Source organism: Mytilus galloprovincialis, chromosome 1 (assembly GCF_965363235.1).
Source record: "Mytilus galloprovincialis chromosome 1, xbMytGall1.hap1.1, whole genome shotgun sequence".
Taxonomy (NCBI): Eukaryota; Metazoa; Mollusca; class Bivalvia; order Mytilida; family Mytilidae; genus Mytilus; species Mytilus galloprovincialis.
The window spans coordinates 101,665,204-101,685,668 of NC_134838.1; the positions used below are offsets into that span (position 1 = coordinate 101,665,204).

A 20,465-nucleotide genomic window follows, 5' to 3' on the forward strand; every position below is an offset into this window, starting at 1 on the left:
TCAAATTTAAAGTTGTGACTAGAACTCTGCCTTTAAATGTGATTCAAACTCGAAGTCCAATTCGAAAATCAATTCTAACTAGAACTTTAATTATAAGTATGACTTTCATTCGAAAACTCACTCAAAGTTTAACTTAAACAGTACCCCGAACTTTAGTTTGAATACTAATTAGATGGATGGCCTAATGCATTAAAGGCACAGTCATACAACGTAGAAATCTATCTAAAAATAAAACAGTTTTTTTCCGAATTGGTCACTTGGTTTTACCTCATCAAGTAATGGGATAACCACACCAAAGAATGACAGGACACATCGAAGAATGACAATACCACATCAAATAATGGAACAAGCACATCAAGTAGTGTAAAATGGTCAAATTTTGAAACATCATTACGTAATGTTAAAACCATATAAAGAATAAACAAATCATCATTACGAAATAACAAAATCACATCATGTAATGAAACAATTACATTACGTCAAGTCAAATACACATCAAGTAATGTTAAAACCACATTGACTAATGACACAACCATATTAAATAATGGTGAAACCACATCGAGTAATGACAAGACCATATTGAGTAATGACAAAACTATATCAAGTCAATACGAAACCATATCATGTAATATCGAAATATCATAATAATTTAGCTGATCTGTAACAATAACATCTTCATGCCTTATATATCATGTACTGTAGTACGCCGCTAGATTAAAACTGACGAGGAAAGGTAACACACGGCCAGCGAAAGCTCTTTTAATTGAGAGCCCAAGTGGTCGTGTGGTCTAGCGGGACGGCTGCAGTGCAGGCGATTTGGTGTCACGATATCACAGTAGCATGGGTTCGAATCCCGGCGAGGGAAGAACCAAAAATTTGCGAAAGCAAATTTACTGATCTAACATTGTTGGGTTGATGTTTAGACGAGTTGTATATACATTATGTACACAGCCATGTATCACCATCATTGATGGAGATCCGATGGATACATCTGTTGTAGAGTTGTCACTGACTCAGACGTACTTATATATATATATATATATATATATATATACATACACTCCATGTACATGTGCTGTTATGGATCCTGTATAGTCACTGTTATAACAATACATATGATATTTAAGATACCCAACAAACAATTGTAAAGGAGGGATGTGTTTATGTATATTGGCGTTTGTTTTTGTTGCACTTCGGTGTTTCTGTTGTTCCGTTGCTTTCCTTTTATAGTTGATGTGTTTCCCTCTGTTTTAGTTTATAACACGTTTGAACAGCGGTATACCACTGTTGCCTTTATGTCGAATAGTAATTTTTTTTCAGTTACAATCTATGTTTATTTTTTATGCATGTCATTTAAAAAATGTATACACCTTATTTGTCGTGTGACAATAACACACACAACAAAATGGGATCACCATACTTTTTTTAAATTAAATTTAGAACAGACAACTTATTATTTGTGCAAATTGAGCATTTTTTAAATTCTTAACTGGAATTGAAACAGAATATCATTTATATTTGCACACAACTGCATGTATAAAGTTAGTCTAGGTTTTATGCGAAATTAATTATCCTGAACAGGATATATATACAGTTCATAAAGAATATTTATAGATCATTTAAATTTTAGTAGTAATTTGATGCATAAGCACTCACTATCATAACCTATAAATGAGAATTATCATATCTACGACCATTTTCAAATTTTCATTAGAAATCTGAAGATGTTAGAGTGTATGAAAATAAATAGCTCTTTGTGTGGGCGTTTAAACTTTACTAGGGCTCAAGTACATTGTTATTTTAATAATCTATACAAATATTACCTATAAATGTACTATTATATAATGGTGGAATGTGATTAAGTGGCTGAAATATTATCCAAACAATTTTTCATCTTTGTTTCAGGAGTTTGGCGTCTAAAAAACCAGCTAGCTGAAATTATCTATTGATTGGTATTTTTATCAATTAATGATGACAACCCGTTATGGGATAATTTAGTTGAACAATCGATTGAAGTTGTTCAACAGATCTACACTATCTGACAGGGAAGTTCGGAAAATGATACTTCAAGTATAAAAATAGTTCTACACATGTGATTACCTTTATTTTTTTTTTAGTATCCTAGAAATGAAAAACTATCGGAAGTGTGTTTAAAATTGGATTAAGTTCTAAAAAATGCTATTAAAAAAATGGAAATCAGCAAAAAGTGAAAAATACCAATATCTCTAATGGATGAAAGTAATTCTTCACCGTCAGCATTTATTGGTACCAATACTACAGTTTTGGAAATGGAACCGCACACTTCTTTGTCTCCAATAGTTCCCGCTTTAATGTTTGCAGCCGGAGCAATAGGCAATATGACTGCTTTAATAGTGTTATTTAAATCAAAGAAAGAAAACAGAAGAACGATATTTTACCGACTTGTAGGACTTTTGGCAATTGTAGATCTCTTTGGAACAATTTCAACGTCACCTGTGACATTCCTCCAGTATGCACATTTCCCACATTGGTACGGTGGAGACCATTTATGTAATTATTTCTCTTTCATGTTAATATTTTCCGGATTATCAACTATGTTTGTGGTGGCTATTATGGCTTTAGATCGTTATATAGCTCTTATGCATCCTTATTTTTATGCCGGATTTGTAACAAAAAGAAAAGCCGTTTATATTTTATCATCTCTTTTCATATTTTCTATAGCTATTTCAAGCCTACCTTTAATCGGTGTTGGCAAAAATGTACTACATTATCCAGGGACATGGTGTTTCTTTGACTTTAGGAGTGAAGATTCAACGGGGAAAGCATTTACATATATCTATTCATTGACAGGAATATTAATCATTGTTTTGATTACCGCTTCTAATGTGGCTGTGATAGCAACTTTAATACAAATGCGTGACACTTCTAAAACTATTTCCTGCAATAAAGATGAAATTTGCAGAATAGACCGTGAAATGCAGATGATGATATTTTTGATAGCAGTGGTGCTTATATTTATCATATGTTGGGCACCATTAATGGTACGTTTTCTTACGTTTGTTTTTATTTTGAATACAAACATATAACTAATTCAAAACAGCGTCAAATCTCAATATCTTACCATAAACTCATGACAGATACAGTAACTCAAACAATTACAATAAACATTTTTTATGTACATTTTTGATACAAAAAAAAATTGAATGAAGAATTTCAACAGAATCATGCATAGTTACATATTCTCATCAATAACGAAGTTTTTCCTCGGGTTTGTTATTACTTTTCTATTCATTACCAAATTGTTGATATACTATGACCTTAAAGTATCAAATTTCAAATCATATTTTTAACAACAAAAACATCAATGCCTTGTTTCTTAGAACAGCACCAGTACAGACAATCTAACAAAATCCTACTTTCTAAGATGAAAAAAAAAACTAGGCAGTTGTAACATTTACGTTTGTTTAAATTAATTGGTTCTTTCTTTTTTTTTCAAATGAAATACAGGTTAGCCACGTATAAAAAGGTCGATAAACATTTATTGAATGGTATGCACAGAGACTGATTTATTGAACACCAGGGTCATGTTCAAAAAGATTTTCAAACTTAACAAAAATCGCAGATCACAGCATTATGTGTCTTCTCTAAGGTTCTAACAATATTATGACGTTTTTCTGAACATTAACAAAATTTAAATGCCATAAGAATACTCAGATGCAATTTTGATTGATTTTGACAATTCATTTTAGTGATGCTCACAAATATGAAAAGAAGGTTATTTTCAACCTAAATCCTAAAAGTATCTTGAAAGTAAAACTATGTTATCACTTTCTAAATTTATGTCAATTCACAATGGATAGTGGTGTTCTTTTTTTCAAATATGTCGATTAACAAGAAACCTTAATATCAGAATTAACTTTTATTAATTATCATTAAACATTTACAATGTTTGTGGCAATACAAATTTAAACAAATAATAAACAACAATATCAATAAAGACATGTATGATTTTTGTCAATGGGACAACAGGTGTAACTAAAAAGATATCTACCAAAAGTTTATAAGTGAAAATATTTCGAATTTAACAAAAAAATAAATTGACAAAAAATATTTCATTTGTAAAAAATATGCTCTTTGACATAAAACGATGACCTGGTTGATCAACTTTCGGGTTATAACATTTTAAATTAAACGAATTCAGTGGACATTGGCCAAAAAAATAACCTCTTCTTGTAAAAAATATAGATAATACGTTAACTTTAAGTATTCGATTTTTAATATCATCTGTAATTCATACAAAAAGAGCTCATGTATTCTCATGTGTGCAATCAGCAATAGATCTGTTTGAAATTTTACTTGAGTAAGCGGAGAAGCAGCGGAATAAGCGACCAGAAATGTCGTAGACAAATTAATAAGATATCTGATGAATTGTCAGAATCGTCAGTGGTTGTCGTTTTCTAATAAACTGTTTTACATTTTGTTTTGCATTATATTAAGTTTACTAGTCCTGAGTGATTTTAAGTGAACGACATACCGTTCATTGTCGTAGAATGTATATTGACTCCTTAAAGTCTATTTTGGCTGTTCCGTGTATTTGATTTGGGGCTGTTCCATTGACATATACCCGTTGTCTGTGATTTATAAAATTTAAAAGTTTCAGAAGAAGTTAGTTTGACTGTGAACATATCAGGCGGAAACCCGGTTGAAATAGAACAAAAGAATCGAAGCTCTTTGTTAGAGAAGGCTATAAATGCTTACTGTAATATTGACTATAGTAACACAAATTGTAAAAATTAATAAAAACAATTAAAATGGCAATTTTTTGATCAATTACGAAGTATTAGATTTTAAAAGCACCATTTGCATAAGTTTTTAATTTATCTTTTACAAAGTTGAGCAGAACAATCAGATATCAAGTCGACGACATAAGTATCTATCAAGTTGAATGTAAAAAATGCATAACCTCCAATTTTTATTTTTTGTTTACCACGGACGGAGCACACATCAATCTATTAATTCAGTAATTTTCGTGTCTGTCCTTCCATTATGCGACTCCTGAAAAAAATCCAAAAAATGGGTGACATTTGTATCGAAAGAGAAAATGGAGAGCACCATTTTATGTTAGGGCGTGTTTGAGATGAAGATTTTGTCTTGAAAACGTATAAAGCAAGAGTATTTCATACATCATCTCGCTTCAGATTCTATCATTTTTATATATCAAGGCTACAGGTTGACTTCATAACATCAAAATTTCGTAGTACTAAAAGATGAAATATATGGATCAAGTGGAATACCTTTCTAATGAATCACAAAAACTGAGAAGGTGTGTTCGAATAGCTAATTTTTACCCCTAAGTACTTGACGAGTCTTTTAATTTGAATGTTGAAAATGCATATCTTGGAAAAAAACATATTTTTTGTGTGATAATTAGGGTTTATAGTCTTTACGAATATTTAATTAGAATTTTTTCAAATGTTTTTGAATTTTCAAAAATTCCACCTAAGAACCGATCAGATAATAGTTTTAAGTTGACTAAATGCAGACAAGAACATTAACTGATGCTCATTAGCTATTAGATACATTTGTCTTTTTAAATACAAATGCCATATAAGGATCGTAATGGTGCTATGTAGATAAATTTATCGGTTTTCAAGAGCTAAATTGGCAGCGCTTCATTCCTACAATGGCTTCCATTTCTATGATTGTACAAATGAACTGGCGTGATGGGGAGATAATTTTGACGAAGTAGAATCCTGACTGATATAATTACACACATTCAAATCTTAGTATTTTTGGTTAGTTTTGAATTAAACAAATTAAACCACGGTCCCGGGATAGGGGGGGGGATCCCACTTACATGTTCAACCCCGCCATATTATGTATGTATATATCTGTTCCAAGTCAGGAGCCTGTAATTCAGTGGTTGTCGTTTGTTTATGTGTTACATCTTTGTTTTTCGTTCATTTTTAGTACATAAATAAGGCCGTTAGTTTTCTCATTTGAATTTTTTTTACATTGTCATTTCGGGGCCTTTATAGTTGACTATGCATTAGGAGCTTTGCTCATTGTTGAAGGCCGTACGGTGACCTATAGTTGTTAATTTCTGTGTCATTTTGGTCTCTTGTGGAGAGTTGTCTCATTGGCAATCATACCACATCTACTTATTAAACAATATTAACAAACGGCATGTGATTCATCTTCCAAAGTTGACCTATAGCTGCTACGAATCATTTGCATCATATTAGATTATTATCTAAATTTAATTTGAGTAATAGATGAATCCCTAAACAGTGTTCAATGTGACATTTGATTATCCTTCTACGCCAATTATTTGATTTTCAAGCTATTGATATCTGTTTGAGTACAAACAAATATTTGAGAAGGGATAATTACATACACCTGATCAGTGGTGTTGTCTGCAATCCTGATTACAAAATATTTTGCCAAGTCAGCAATAAAATTTAATACTACTTTAATTCAACGTAAAAATAAAAACAAAGATTGATTTCTGGTAACAATGATCAATATAGTTTGCAAATTAAACAAATGTCGAGCTTGTGATCTCAAATTTATGAAACGATGAAATTAGCAGCAACTTGTCATGTGGATTTATTTTACTGGTAAATGTTTTATCAAAGAACAACTTAACCGACATTCTTTCCGTGATAAATATATTTTATTTTCTCTGTTTTAGGTTGTGGTGTTACTCTGTACTACAGGGACAATAAAACATAGTGATGAACTGGACTTGTTGGTAATTCGATTGGCGTCTTTTAATCAAATACTTGACCCATGGGCTTATATCTTATTAAAAAAGAGACATATCATTTTATGCATTCGATGGACCGGAAAGGTTTTGAGAAGTGCAAGAGGAAAGTTGGCACTACAGACGAACTCAAGTAATGAAACACCTGAAAGTCGACCTCTTCCCAAAATAGGAGTTTCAGATATCAGTCATTCGTTTGAGAAATCGTTGTCATCAAGTTTTCGTGGAGAATGCACAAAACTGTAAACAATTTTCCACATATCCCATTTTCACGTGCTTTCATACATTTTTTTTACAATAGAATAAGTGTACGGTTTGGCATGTTTTTTTTAGCTAACCTGGCCCGAAGGGCCAAGTGAGCTTTACTCATCACTTGGCGTCCGTCGTCCGTCGTCGTTAACTTTTACAAAAATATTCTTCTCTGAAACTAATTTAACCAAACTTGGCCACAATCATCATTGGGGTATCTAGTTTAAAAAATGTGTCTAGTGACCCGGCCAACCAACCAAGATGGCCGCCATGACTGAAAATAGAACATAGGGGTAAAATGCAGTTTTTGGCTTATAACTCAAAAACCAAAGCATTTAGAGCAAATCTGATATGGGGTAAAACTATTTATCAGGTCAAAATGAATTGGTAGTTTTAAGGACATTTTGCTGTTTTTGGTTATTATCTTGAATATTATTATTGATAGAGATAAACTGTAAACAGCAATAATATTCAGCAAAGTAAGATTTACAAATAAGTGAACATGATCAAAATGGTCAGTTGACCCCTTTAGGAGTTATTGCCCTTTATAGTCAATTTTTAACCATTTTTCGTAAATCTTAGTAATCTTTTAGATAAATCTTCTCCTAAAAAATAAAACCAAACTTTGCCACAATCATCATTGGAGTAACTTGTTTAAAAAATGTGTCCGGTAACTTGGCCAACCAACCAAGATGGCCGCCATGGCTAAAAATAGAACATAGGGGTAAAATGCAGTTTTTGGCTTATAACTCAAAAACCAAAGCATTTAGAGCAAATCTGACCGGAAGATCGGACCGGAAGTGAAATTGTTGATCCGGTACATATCTATCTGCCCTGGAATTTTCAGATAAATCAGATAAGCGGTTGTTAGATTGCTGCCCCTGAATTTGTAATTTTTAAGAAATTTTGCTGTTTTTTTGTTACTATCTTGAATATTATTATAGATAGAGATAAACTGTAAACAGCAATAATGTACAGCAAAGTAAGACCTAAAAATAAGTCAACATGACCAAAATGGTCAATTGACCCCCTAAGGAGTTATTGCCCTTTATAGTCAATTTTTAACAATTTTCATAAAATTTGTATATTCTAACTAACATTTTCCACTGAAACTACTGGGCCCAGTTCATTATAGATAGAGATAATTGTAAGCAGCAAGAATGTTTAGTAAAGTAAGATCTACAAAGACATCACCATCATAAAAAAACAATTTTTTCATGAATCCATGTGTGTCCTTTGTTTAATATTCACATAGACCAAGGTGAGCGACACAGGCTCTTTAGAGCCTCTAGTTTATTATTTCAGTACAACATATCAAATAGTCGTTTAAAATAAGCTGACGCGTATGTCTACGCATTACAAATAGAAATTCTCGCTCTGACATTGAAATGTCCGAATGGTATATGAATAGCCATATCAATGGCATTTTATTTTGTTTTTTCCATATTGTGCCGATTTCATGTGTGGTCGGATACAATCAATTCGCTTAAATAAATAAATCTTCAAAGAATACTGTAGAAATTTCACTCTATTTACATGCGACTATATTCGTTCTGGATCATGCACTACAATACTCATTTACTACTGGGAATAAAGATATGACTATTTTATAGCAAGTTTCAATTTATTTCTAGGGATGAATATTACTAAATCATTTCGTTCATTTATTTGTTGACATTAAAAAACTCGAGGGACTAGTTACGGATAATCACCGATAAGTAGTGTTTCTGTATTCGTCCACTTGTCAAAACTTGCAAATAATTGTGTAACTTTTATCAGAAAAAATAAACAATCGCGCATGACCGGAGAATATTTCAATTGACGTCACTTAGTACTAAAATTTGTACATATGTCATATTAGCAGAGGTCGTTATTAATAAAGATGTAATGTGCAATGTAAGGTTCAGTAAGGTTAATTACCAACTTACACATCTGCTTAAAGTCACAACATCAAAGTGTTAAAACATGTGTACATGTACGATTGAAATCGTGTGTTTACGTCAAAGTGTTAATACATGTGTACATGTACGATTGAAATCGTGTGTTTGTGTGAAATCTGTTAAAACAGAGGATAACAGAGTGGGAGGATTTAACATCAACCTAACAAGTCGTTGAGATATGTTTATATTGAAGTAAAAGATATTCTCACAATAACATCTAAGACCGCGACTACAAGTTAAACATTTTGACTAGTATCGTATCAAAGACTACTGCTAGTCTGCTAAAGATATTTGATCTACAAGCATCGATATCGTTCCCTCATATACTTCCACGTTAATTTTTGACATAAAATCATGGACACTACCTAAATAATAGACAACTGTAGCTCCTCGATGTTACAATCCTATCTTTAATATACATGTTTATATCTAGAATATCAAAAATCGACGGAAATGGAAACCGGGTATGACTGGATATAAAAAAAACCTTTTACTTGAACGAGCAAAATCAAGGCGTCAGTAGTTTACATGTGTTCAAATCTCGTAAGGTGACTGATGAATAGAAATATATATTAATTTCATGTATTATTCCGACCTGCAGTAAAACCTTTACCAAAGTGGGGCGTCCGTTTGGATGTGCGGACTGTACATGTACACATCCACGTCCAGTCTGAATCGGGACGTTAAGGCCGATGTCACATGAATGCAGGGTTGCACGCTTTTTGCAAGTTTACTTAAACAAAAACTGAGTGTATCGTATGCACACAAAAAGCAGCGAAACAGGGTAAGCATACATCACCCGCATTGATAATTCACAATCAACTTAAATAATCTACTCGGTAATTGTACAAAATCGAAAAAATACAGATCAGACGTTTTTTTTTAGTATCTGCAGACCTCGAAAACATGCCGGTAGTGAGTTGAGACATCGACATATCGTATAGGTCAACCAATTCGTCACGGTGTATAGTCGATTTTAGTCTTTCTTCCACACGTAACTATTTATGGAGATTTTTTGTGTTTGAAACACGCCCTGTTTAGTTCCGTATAGTGCTGAATATGCACGAGCGTAGCTTAGTTACCGTGATATGTAAACGTCATACGATGGAGAATAGGGTATGTTATTGCTGAGAAAGGAGTACTAAAGTTGTTGACAAATGGAAAGCTGAAACCATCACGTTTGTCATTGATTCAGGTTTGAGGTCGTACATATGTGTCAATATCGAGGAATCGAGATATTCAGTAGCACTACTTTTGTTAGTATCCTTATATCAAGTCTACTAGAATATATGTAATGTAAGCACTTGTTAAATGTGGGTTATTGAGTGATAAAACATCATCAATATATCTGAAAGTTCAGTTATAGAACTTTACAAGCTTTTTCTTTTGTCTTTGATAAGGTTCAGTATGAATTCTGCTTCATATGGTTTTAAAATAAGTTGGCCGGTAAAGTTTCGATTCACCAATGGATCATGGCGACCAGTAGTGCGAAGCATAGAAAAATTAAAAGTTTTGATATATTACTGCAAATTTGTAAAAATTGTGATTGAAGACTTTGGAGTTAATTTTAGGAATTTTTAAGAATACATATATGTTGACACCACTGGTTGAATAAACCTATCATGATATATCTGAAGGCAATATTTTTCTGTAGAAAAAATGGTGGTAACTACTTTAAAAATATGTTGAGTCGCATATATTGACAACCCGGATGGTCAGTTATAACCAGGAAATAGTAATAGAAAAATATTTCAGTCGTTTTTCCACTGTTTGAAACTTAAAATCAACATCGATTATCGACTAGTTCAGAAATATGGTCGTCAATACATGTTCTATCCGGCAGCAAAGCCAATTTTTAGTAGAGGCTATATGGGATGCATAATAGTACACAGGAACTGCTGCAACTCGTGTATGGTGAGTGCCACAAGTTACTGATCTTTTGGATGACCCTGTATAGGTTACTGAAGGCAAAGCAACGTTTCTGACCCTTTTTAAGTGATAGACAAACTTACTTATTCTTTAGATTTGATGCATTGAAAATATAGGCAACAATAGTATACTGATGTTCAAAATTCATAAATCGATTGAGAGAAAACAAATCCGTGCGACAAAATAAAACCGAGGAAAACACATCAACTACAAAAGGAAAATAAAGGAACAACAGGAACACTGTTTTGTGAGATCGCAACCATTCTCTATACCTCTAGCCAATGCAGAATTAACATAATACACATAATACAACCAGATAAAATCAGTTGAAAATAAGTCAGAATCCGATGTCATAATAGGTAACAAAAAGTAACATAGCATCATGACAGATATATAAATTAACAAAGAACTACTAGTACTGACTGTCATGCCAGCTCCAGACCTTAAAATTAAGCTTATGGAAAAGTTATGTCTTCATCATATGAAAATCAAGCACAATCCCTCCTGTTAGACGTTTGGTGTCATATCATCATTAAATATATGAGAAGAACATAACCCGTACCATGCAAACAACTGGTTTTAGAATAAATGTGTTTATTTATTTACGATACATTTATATAAGATGTTAATATGTAAATCCTAACATAAGATGTATTACATTTTGACAGAAAATGCCACATTTAACCTAACAATGACTCTGTGGTCTCATTTAAATCAGTGCTTTCCTGTTGAGGTAATTTATGATGAAGTAGACTTCTCAGCAGACAACACTACATGTTAGTATAACTAATAGCATAGTCACTCTTTTTTTGTTATTACACATTTCCAAATCGAGAACAGGAAATCAAAGACGATTTAATTTTAATGGTAATGTATTCTGAAATTTAAAAGAAAGAAATATATATACTTATAATTCATTTTGATAAATTCAAATACCTTGTGTCGTCAATTTTATTTGATACGATATCATTTTGTTTTTTACAGAAATCAATATCATACGTCCAGGCTGCCAGGTAGTTGATACAAATCAAATAACACAATTTTGAAGTATTACATAAGTAGAAGAACTTTCCAACAAAGATGAAAAATTGCATATTCCTTCATTCTACTAGAAATTTTAAAAAACCGGTATGACCTTTAGTGTTACGGAAAGGTAAGCAGTTACTCCTTCACTTGACTTGATCTACTAAAACCGGTGGTGATCACATGAGTTCGAGAAGGGCAAGCATCTTTTGCTTCTCATGTGACACCGTAGTGTTGCTCATGGAGTGCAAATTCGGTAATAAGTATAATTCGGTTATGTCAGATTCAAGGATTTGATTGCGATTACGACAGATGGAACATATCTGCCTTTATCTGAGGTGGATATTTCATAATCGTCAACAAACTCGTGACGGTATACATGTAACCCTTGGTTAAATAGCTTTCTTGTATGTAGCATCCCACTATGAAGGAATTCACGCTTCCGTTTTTGATTGTAGCAACCCTCTATCAAGAAAATCATGCTTCCTTGTATGTAGCATTCCTCTATCAAGGAAATCTTTATAGAAAACAGATGCTCAGGAATATCAATTGTTGTATCAATTATTTCAAGTTCGAAGGGATCGATGCGTTCAACATAGTCAACAAACTTTTATTTAGCTAGAAAGATTTATATAAGTAGCGGAACCTGAAGTTTGGATATTACTGGCATCTTTTCATATTAACCAAGATGCTCTTATATAAATTGTGCCCGGAAAGAATAAAGAAACAAATCCTCAAGAGGGGAGCACAGTTGGTTATCATGGTAATGATAATAGTCTTAACACGTTACCAAGATGTTTTCAATTAAGAAATCAATCATTTTTATTATCTCAGTTTAGTTTAAGAAATAATTAATGCAAGCTATACTTTATTGTAGTTTTCACATGGGTAGGCATTATATTCGTAATAATTTTTGCCCGAGCGATAGTGAGGGCTAAAATAACACGAATATAATGCTTACCAATGTTAAAACTACAATATAGTATAACTTGCATCAATTATTTCGATTCTGATTAGAACAATTTAGGTATTTTCTATGTCCGATGTGTATACGGGTAAAGCGATTATGTAGGCTCTTCCATGAACCTCCCATTTTTGTTTTTAAATAGGGAGGAACTTTTGAACAGCCAGTATGAACGGTTGTCGTATCAAGGTCAAATATGTCAATTTCGGAATGCAACACATTACAGTCATAATAAATGAATTAGTAACAACATGTGCATAATTTAATAGTTTGGAAGTGTTTTAAGTTAATGAAATATATTGAATGCATGCCAATTTGATAAAATTCATTATTCTGCAGTAGTCAATATACGCATAAGATTTTTATCGGATTTAGAGCATGGATTTCTTCATAAAGCAAAAGAAGCACGTCACATTACAATGATAAACAATCAATCTGCATTCCTACTGATATAATATTTTCTTGCCGACCTTTTTCCTTTATTCAGACTTCATCTCGTAACTTCTAAGAAAGCAAACAAAGAAGTTAGCAGTATCTTATAACTTTTTTCAACTATATAGAAACTATTCTCTCACTAAATAATTTAAAGTTTGGTGACTATTCGAACGCATCTATCTCATCTAAGTTGATATAAAGGATGCAACAGATACAGTTAAGTTTGCTTCATGTATTGACTCATATATAGAAATTGACGATAAGGGTCGGTTGAAAACAAATTTTACGACAAAAGAGATGATTTCAGCTTCCCAACTGTGAAATTTCTATTTCTATGTAGCAACTCCTTCATATGGTGTTAATATCACACAGTTGATATGATATTCTAGGACTTGCTGCTGACAAGGAAGCAAAAAAACCAAGAGTTCCAAGTGATGAATTTGAAATCATCTCAGTGTAAGTTTTATGGACGACATCACGAGTTGATTGACCGTTAGGGAATATTCGTTTTACAGATGATAACGGATATGTTCCTAATGTCGTAACTACAATTCCGACCCCTTTTTCCCAAATGTAACCTATCGAATAAGAATTATTACCGAGCTGTACTTACATGAGCAACACGACGGGTGCCACTGGTTGAACAGGATCTGCTTACCCTTCCGGAGCACCTAAAATTTAGTAATTACATGTTATTTCTGGTGCAACTACTTAATACAAGTAATTCCTTAAACTACAAAGTTATAACCAGTAATTACTAAATTTTAAATGAATCTTTACACCTATTTACTATTGTTTAAACAATGTTGTAATATCAAAAAAGTAAAATATACCTTGATGTTAAACAGTCTTAAACATATTATTTGTAAATGGATGACTTCACAATTATAAACTTTCCATTTCTATGTAACGTGGGGGTAACCAAATTGCACTTTTTGGACAGTTTTTTTCACCTATTTTTTTTAAGATCCAGACACAAGTTCCCATTCTGCGTTTATTTTGTAGATGTATCATTATTCACTAGATGGTTTCACCAAAATTTTGAATCTATACTGAATCTTACAAAATGGGTTGGAACAGACCTCCAAACTACCCATGATTCTGTAATGAGGAGTACACAAATTGCATCCATGTTTCAATTTACATCCTTAGATAATAGAATTATGGTTAAATTTTCTTATATTTCTTCAAATATTTAGAACATTTTGACATTAATCTATGCTTACTATTCATCTCTCAAGAAATCAAGTCTTGTTGCATATTTTATTTGCTCATTTTTTAAAGATCACCTTTTTTTGTACATTTGACCTTTTCCAGTGATATTTCATTTATTGATGTATACTGTGAACGTTTTGTGCATAATCAAATATATTTATAACTATTTTGAGCGTCACTGATGAGTCTTATGTAGACGAAACGCGCGTCTGGCGTATTGAATTATAATCCTGGTACCTTTGATAACTATTTACACCACTGGGTCGATGCCAACGCTGGTGGAAGTTTCGTCCCCGAGGGTATCACCGGCCCTGTAGTCAGCACTTCGATTTGTTATGAATATCAATTATATGGTCATTTTTATAAATTTCCTGTATATAAAACTTTAAATTTTTCGAAAAACTAAGGATTTTTTTTTATCCCAGGAATAGATTACCTTAGCTGTATTTGGCACAACTTTTTGGAATTTTGTGTCCTCAATGCTCTTCAACTTTGTACTTGTTTGGCGGCATAATTATTTTGATCTGAGCGTCACTGGTGAGTCTCATGGAGACGAAACACGCGTCTGGCGTATTGAATTATAATCCTGGTACCTTTGATAACTATTTCACTGATGTTGAAAGACGCGCATAATGTCAAATAATAAACATAAGAAAATATGCAAGGTTTCCGTTGCTATTTTGCAAAATATGTGCAATGTCGGTACAGTGACGTTAGAAACATTTAAGCATGGCCTCCGTATGGACTAAAAATTACAATAATCAAAAAACTTAGAGTCATTTTATTTTTCTCTGTTGAAATTGTTATTTGTTTTTATAGTGATTAAGGTTATAACGCGATGTTGACTGCTTTAACCCAATTTTAGCAGTTTTACTTATAAAGTCTGCTTGTGTTTTTCACACATTTCTGTCAATATAATGGAATTATCTACGACTGTCATAACAAGCGAGAGATTTAGCTAGCTATAAAACCAGGTTTAGGAATATGACGGTTTTTCATTCGTATGATGTGTAAGAGCATTTTATTTTGCGAATTGGAGGTTTTAATTATTTTTTTATTTATTAATTTTACAATTTGACTGTTCTCATGCAAGAATTTTCTTGATACTTGAATGCTGCTTACATGGAAGCTTTTAACCAAGGGTTTCAAGTTTTGATGTTGGAGTGATCACTACAAACGTCATCCCAAGGTTTTTAACTGTAATGGAATATATGTTTCACAGATGACGACGAATATGTTCAAATAGTCGTAACCGCAGTTCTGTTCTCATTTCAAAGAATTAGACATCTCCGAAATAATCTCATACGTGCAACACGACGGATGCAAAATCTGGAGCAGGATATGCTTGCCTTTCCGCAGCTAGGACCATCACCGGTCGTTTTGTGGGGTTCGTGTTGCTCATTTGTAGTTTTCTATCTTATGTTTGTTTACGGTTGCTTGTCTTTTATCATTTTCCCGGTTTTTTTTTTTTGTCATGACATTGTCAGTTTGTTTTCTGATAGTGATGTTGGTATCTTCCGTCTTTCTTGTCTGATTCGTCAATGAAATACATAATCTAATGTAAAATGAGAAAGTTATGGAAGCATTTGAACTATATTTGTACTGTTTAAACCGTCTCCTATTTTCATATGTTAAAAAGGTTTTTATAAAGTCATATTTTATATATATTTGGGTTTTTCACATGATTTTAATTGTCAAAATGTTTCGGTACTTTTTCATATAGTTAATTAGTTTTTGACATTCCTTTCGTGGGATTTACAGCACCGTATATTTGGCTATATTAAAAAAAAATCATTCTTGTCTTACCACTCCTAAGTATTTTGTTTCGAACGTCTAAACTAGAGTTACGCTGTTGGACAATCTGTTCATAACTAAATCATGCAAGTGTAATTAGACAAGTATTGAACGGTCCTGTAATGAAAGAATTAGGTATATAAAATAAATTACAACACCACCATAATAGATTTATCTCTCAAATGACAGACACTGCTTCTCTTTATCTTCATTCCATTGTGTAAACCCGATCTGTCAGCATTTACTATAGTAATAACCGTATTTGTAACAAAACTCTATCTAGACGTCATAAAAAGGAAAACAACCTAATAATTCAGTGAAAGGAATTAAAGCTGTCATACTTATGTCAAGTTATTACAGAACGAAATTGCGTCCATTGAAACATGAGCTCTATTCACACAGACAAACAACATAACTTTGTTTGGTTTATGCCATTTCTTTGTAAAACAAAATCCTTTTTTATGTGAAATATAATTTAATATTGATGCTAAGTGTTTCTTTTATTTTAAGAATAAGAAGTCCCGTTTCTATTATATATTAACATACATGAAATATACAGTTTTTATTGATAATAAGTATATGTATCCATGCGTTTAAAAAATGCCAACAAGTTCAAGATATGATGCAATGAATTCGTCAAAAGATACGCTTGATACGGTGCTTTTTGTCCGCGATTTGCTTTTTGTCCGCTTTTGCTTTTTGTCCGATTATTTTGCTTTTTGTCCGATACTTTTGCTTTTTGTCCGTTGCTTTTTGTCCGTTTTGCTTTTTGTCCGATAATTTTGCTTTTTGTCCGATACTTTTGCTTTTTGTCCGTTGCTTTTTGTCCGTTTTGCTTTTTGTCCGATACTTTTGCTTTTTGTCCGACACTTTTGCTTTTTGTCCGTTGCTTTTTGTCCGTTTTGCTTTTTAGCTCACCTGGACCATAGGACTAAGTGAGCTTTTCTCATTTTCTCATTATTCGTCGTCGTCATTAATTTTTACAAAAATCTTCTCTTCTGAAACTACTGGCAAAATTAAAGCAAACATGGCCAAAATCATCCTTAGGGTATTTAGTTTCAAAAAAGTATCCGATGACCCCGCCCAATAATTAAGATGGCCGCAATGTCTAAAAGAAGAGCATCGCATAAAATGTAGATTTTGGCTTATATATCTGAAACAAAACCATAGAGACAATCTAACAAGGAATAAGAACATTTCGCCTCATAAAATAATGTGGACCAGTCAGAACTTTTCATGTGGGACAATATGAGCTCTTAATTTAAAAAAAAGTGGGACAATCGGGAATAAGCCCTACAAACTTGAACAATTCTAAAATAAACACTGTTGATGTATCTCTTTTAAATTTTCTATTAAAAAGTGTTTTACATTTACGAATGCACTATATTGTATCTGTATCTAAAATATTAAACGCATTTATTTCGTGATAGAAATTAAGTAAATGCTTAAGTAACCATTTTATTACTTTTCCCCCTCTTTTCGAGTTTGTCAAACAAAAATAAACTACTTTGTTGAAAATGCTGTTGTGTTAACCAAAGTTTCCTTAATCTTATTACTTGAATAACCTCGAACTTCCTCGTCATTTGGATATAGTTGCTAAATAATTCCGAAATGTATGGATTAATACAGTTTATCTAAATAAATAGCTACACATGTATTACGTAAACTTTGTGATAGTGTTCCAAAAATGAAGTTTGTTTGTTTGTTATATTTGTAATATTTGTAATGTTTAAGAAAAATAAAGTTGTTGGAAATATGACGAAAATATTACCAGACTTAAAAAAGTTTTTTTTTAACTGAAATGTTGCAAAATATTTTGGAGCGACTGTCAATCGGCCATTCGCATATAAGTGCAAATGGTGACTATATATTATTAGCGGGAAGAAGAAACTGTGCGTTTAAGCAATAACATGTCGTAAATGTGTGCACTTCCACATGTAGCAAACGCCGACACCATTTAACATAATGATAAAGCTATTCAAACGAGAAAACCATTGATTTACAAAACACTATACGACAAACAAATACAGAAACAAACAACAACTATTGAATTACAGATTGAAACTCCGTTCCTGACTTATTCGTATGATTATCATATATAATATTTAGCGCGGTTAAACATCAATTTAGAATTTCAATAACGAAACCATCACTCAAGGATTATTTGATTTGATAAATTTCTAAACTATTCTAAAGTTTCGAGCATATAAAAAAGAAGATGTGGTATGAGTGCCAATGAGACAACTATCCACAAAAGACCAAAATGACACAAACATTAACAACTATAGGTCACCGTACGACCTTCAACAATGAGCAAAGCCCATACCGCATAGTCAGCTATAAAGGCCCCGATAAGACAATGTAAAACAATTCAAACGAGAAAACTAACGGCCTTATTTAAGTAAAAAAAATGAACGAAAAACAAATATGTAACACATAAACAAACGACAACCACTGAATTACAGGCTCCTGACTTGGGACAGGCACAGATTTAAATAATGTGCCGGAGTTAAACATATAAGCGGGATCCCAACCCTCCCCCTAACCTGGGACAGTGGTATAACAGTACAACATAAGAACGAACTATAAAAATCAGTTGAAAAAGGCTTAACTCATCAGATAGACACAAATACAAGTGGACGTGGCCGGGTACTTATACATCCCGACACAAAAAGTCACAATGAACAGATCTGAGAGTACTCGCAGTTATCTGACAGCTATTTCAAAGCCACTAACAACTAATAAAAAGTCATGCCTCTGAGACTTAACGTTCGTTTAAGTCTTTGAATATCCCATGTATTCTACAAATTGGTGTACGTACACCATTGCTCACACGTTTGAGGATGACAGACTAACTTACGACCAGAATGAATAAGAATTAGTCTATATAACAAGATCTAAAATATTTCTAGTGTAAAAGACTTTAACCTCGCCACATTATTTATGTATGTGCCTGTACCAAATCAGGAGCCTGTATATTCAGTGGTTGTCGTTTGTTTATGTGTTACATATTTGTTTTTTCATTTATTTTTTTGACATAAATAAGGCCGTTAGTTTTCTCGTTTGAATTGTTTTACATTGTCTTATCGGGGCCTTTTATAGCTGACTATGCTGTATGGGCTTTCCTCATTGTTGAAGGCCGTACGGTGACCTAATGCTGTTAATGTCTGTGTCATTTTGGTCTTTTGTGGATAGTTGTCTCATTTGCAATAATACCACATCTTCTTTTTTATAAGAATGCCAACTCCTCACACGTACAATTATTACTTCATTTTCTTTTTTCCACTCATCTAATTATTATATCTATTTTAATTCAATATTGTATCCATATAAATGTATATGAACGCTTACATATATATAATTATTGCGATATCATATATAAGAGAGAGGCAAAGTGTACCAAAGGATAATCACACTAAAAAGGGTTGAAACAAACCAACAAAGCCGCAGCTGAATGAAAAACAACAAGATACACAACAGTCCACAAAACAAATGGTCCGAGAACACAATTAATTCGTAGTGCATTTCTTTTAGAACATAAATGAAAATTTAAAAAATCCCACCTGCGCTTTCTCAATGAAACTTTTACAGTGTGTTGTACTAATTTTGGGACAAATTATATCAAAATTATAGAAAACTTCATCGCGTCTAACTCAAAATATGGACAATTTTGTGTTTAGGGTGTCTTGAAATCTTTTGACAGCTTCCGAAGTGCTAATTTTTAACCTTTTTCAGCTGGACCAAATCACTACTTTCCTGTAAAATTCTGGACCCAAATTTTTTTACAGTGTAATTTCACCCCCCCCCCCCCCCCCCACCCTACTTACAATGTGAGGCATTAAACAAGGAGAAATAAATTTGGAAGGGGTATAAAAATTATTGGCAAGTAACCCACTGTTATCACTAGGGACTAATAACGAAAATCAAGGGACGACAATTGTGGTCTCGGACGAAATCATTGAAATTTAAAATCTGAGCAACAAGGACCAATGCAACTGTGATGATGTATGGTTAACTGGAAGAGTAAGATAATCCTGCTCCGTCCATTAAGTTTTAAAAAGTCATGTATTAAACTCAAACTCTCGAACACGTTGTCTTGGAAGATCTTCATTCCAAGGGGGTCCTTAATAGTTGCTTTTTGATAATCCTATAAGGAGTTTATAATTTAACT

At 32.7% G+C, this 20,465-nt stretch overlaps 1 long non-coding RNA gene across 1 annotated transcript in view; it reads left to right on the plus strand.

The window, feature by feature from the left end:
- LOC143047596 (uncharacterized) overlaps nt 1-2,719 on the plus strand; it is a 33,841-nt gene extending 31,122 nt beyond the window's left edge. The window contains exon 4 of the long non-coding RNA XR_012969605.1: nt 1,906-2,719. This is a non-coding gene — a long non-coding RNA (uncharacterized LOC143047596). The remainder of the gene's footprint in view (nt 1-1,905) is intronic.
- Nucleotides 2,720-20,465: the final 17,746 nt, after the last annotated feature.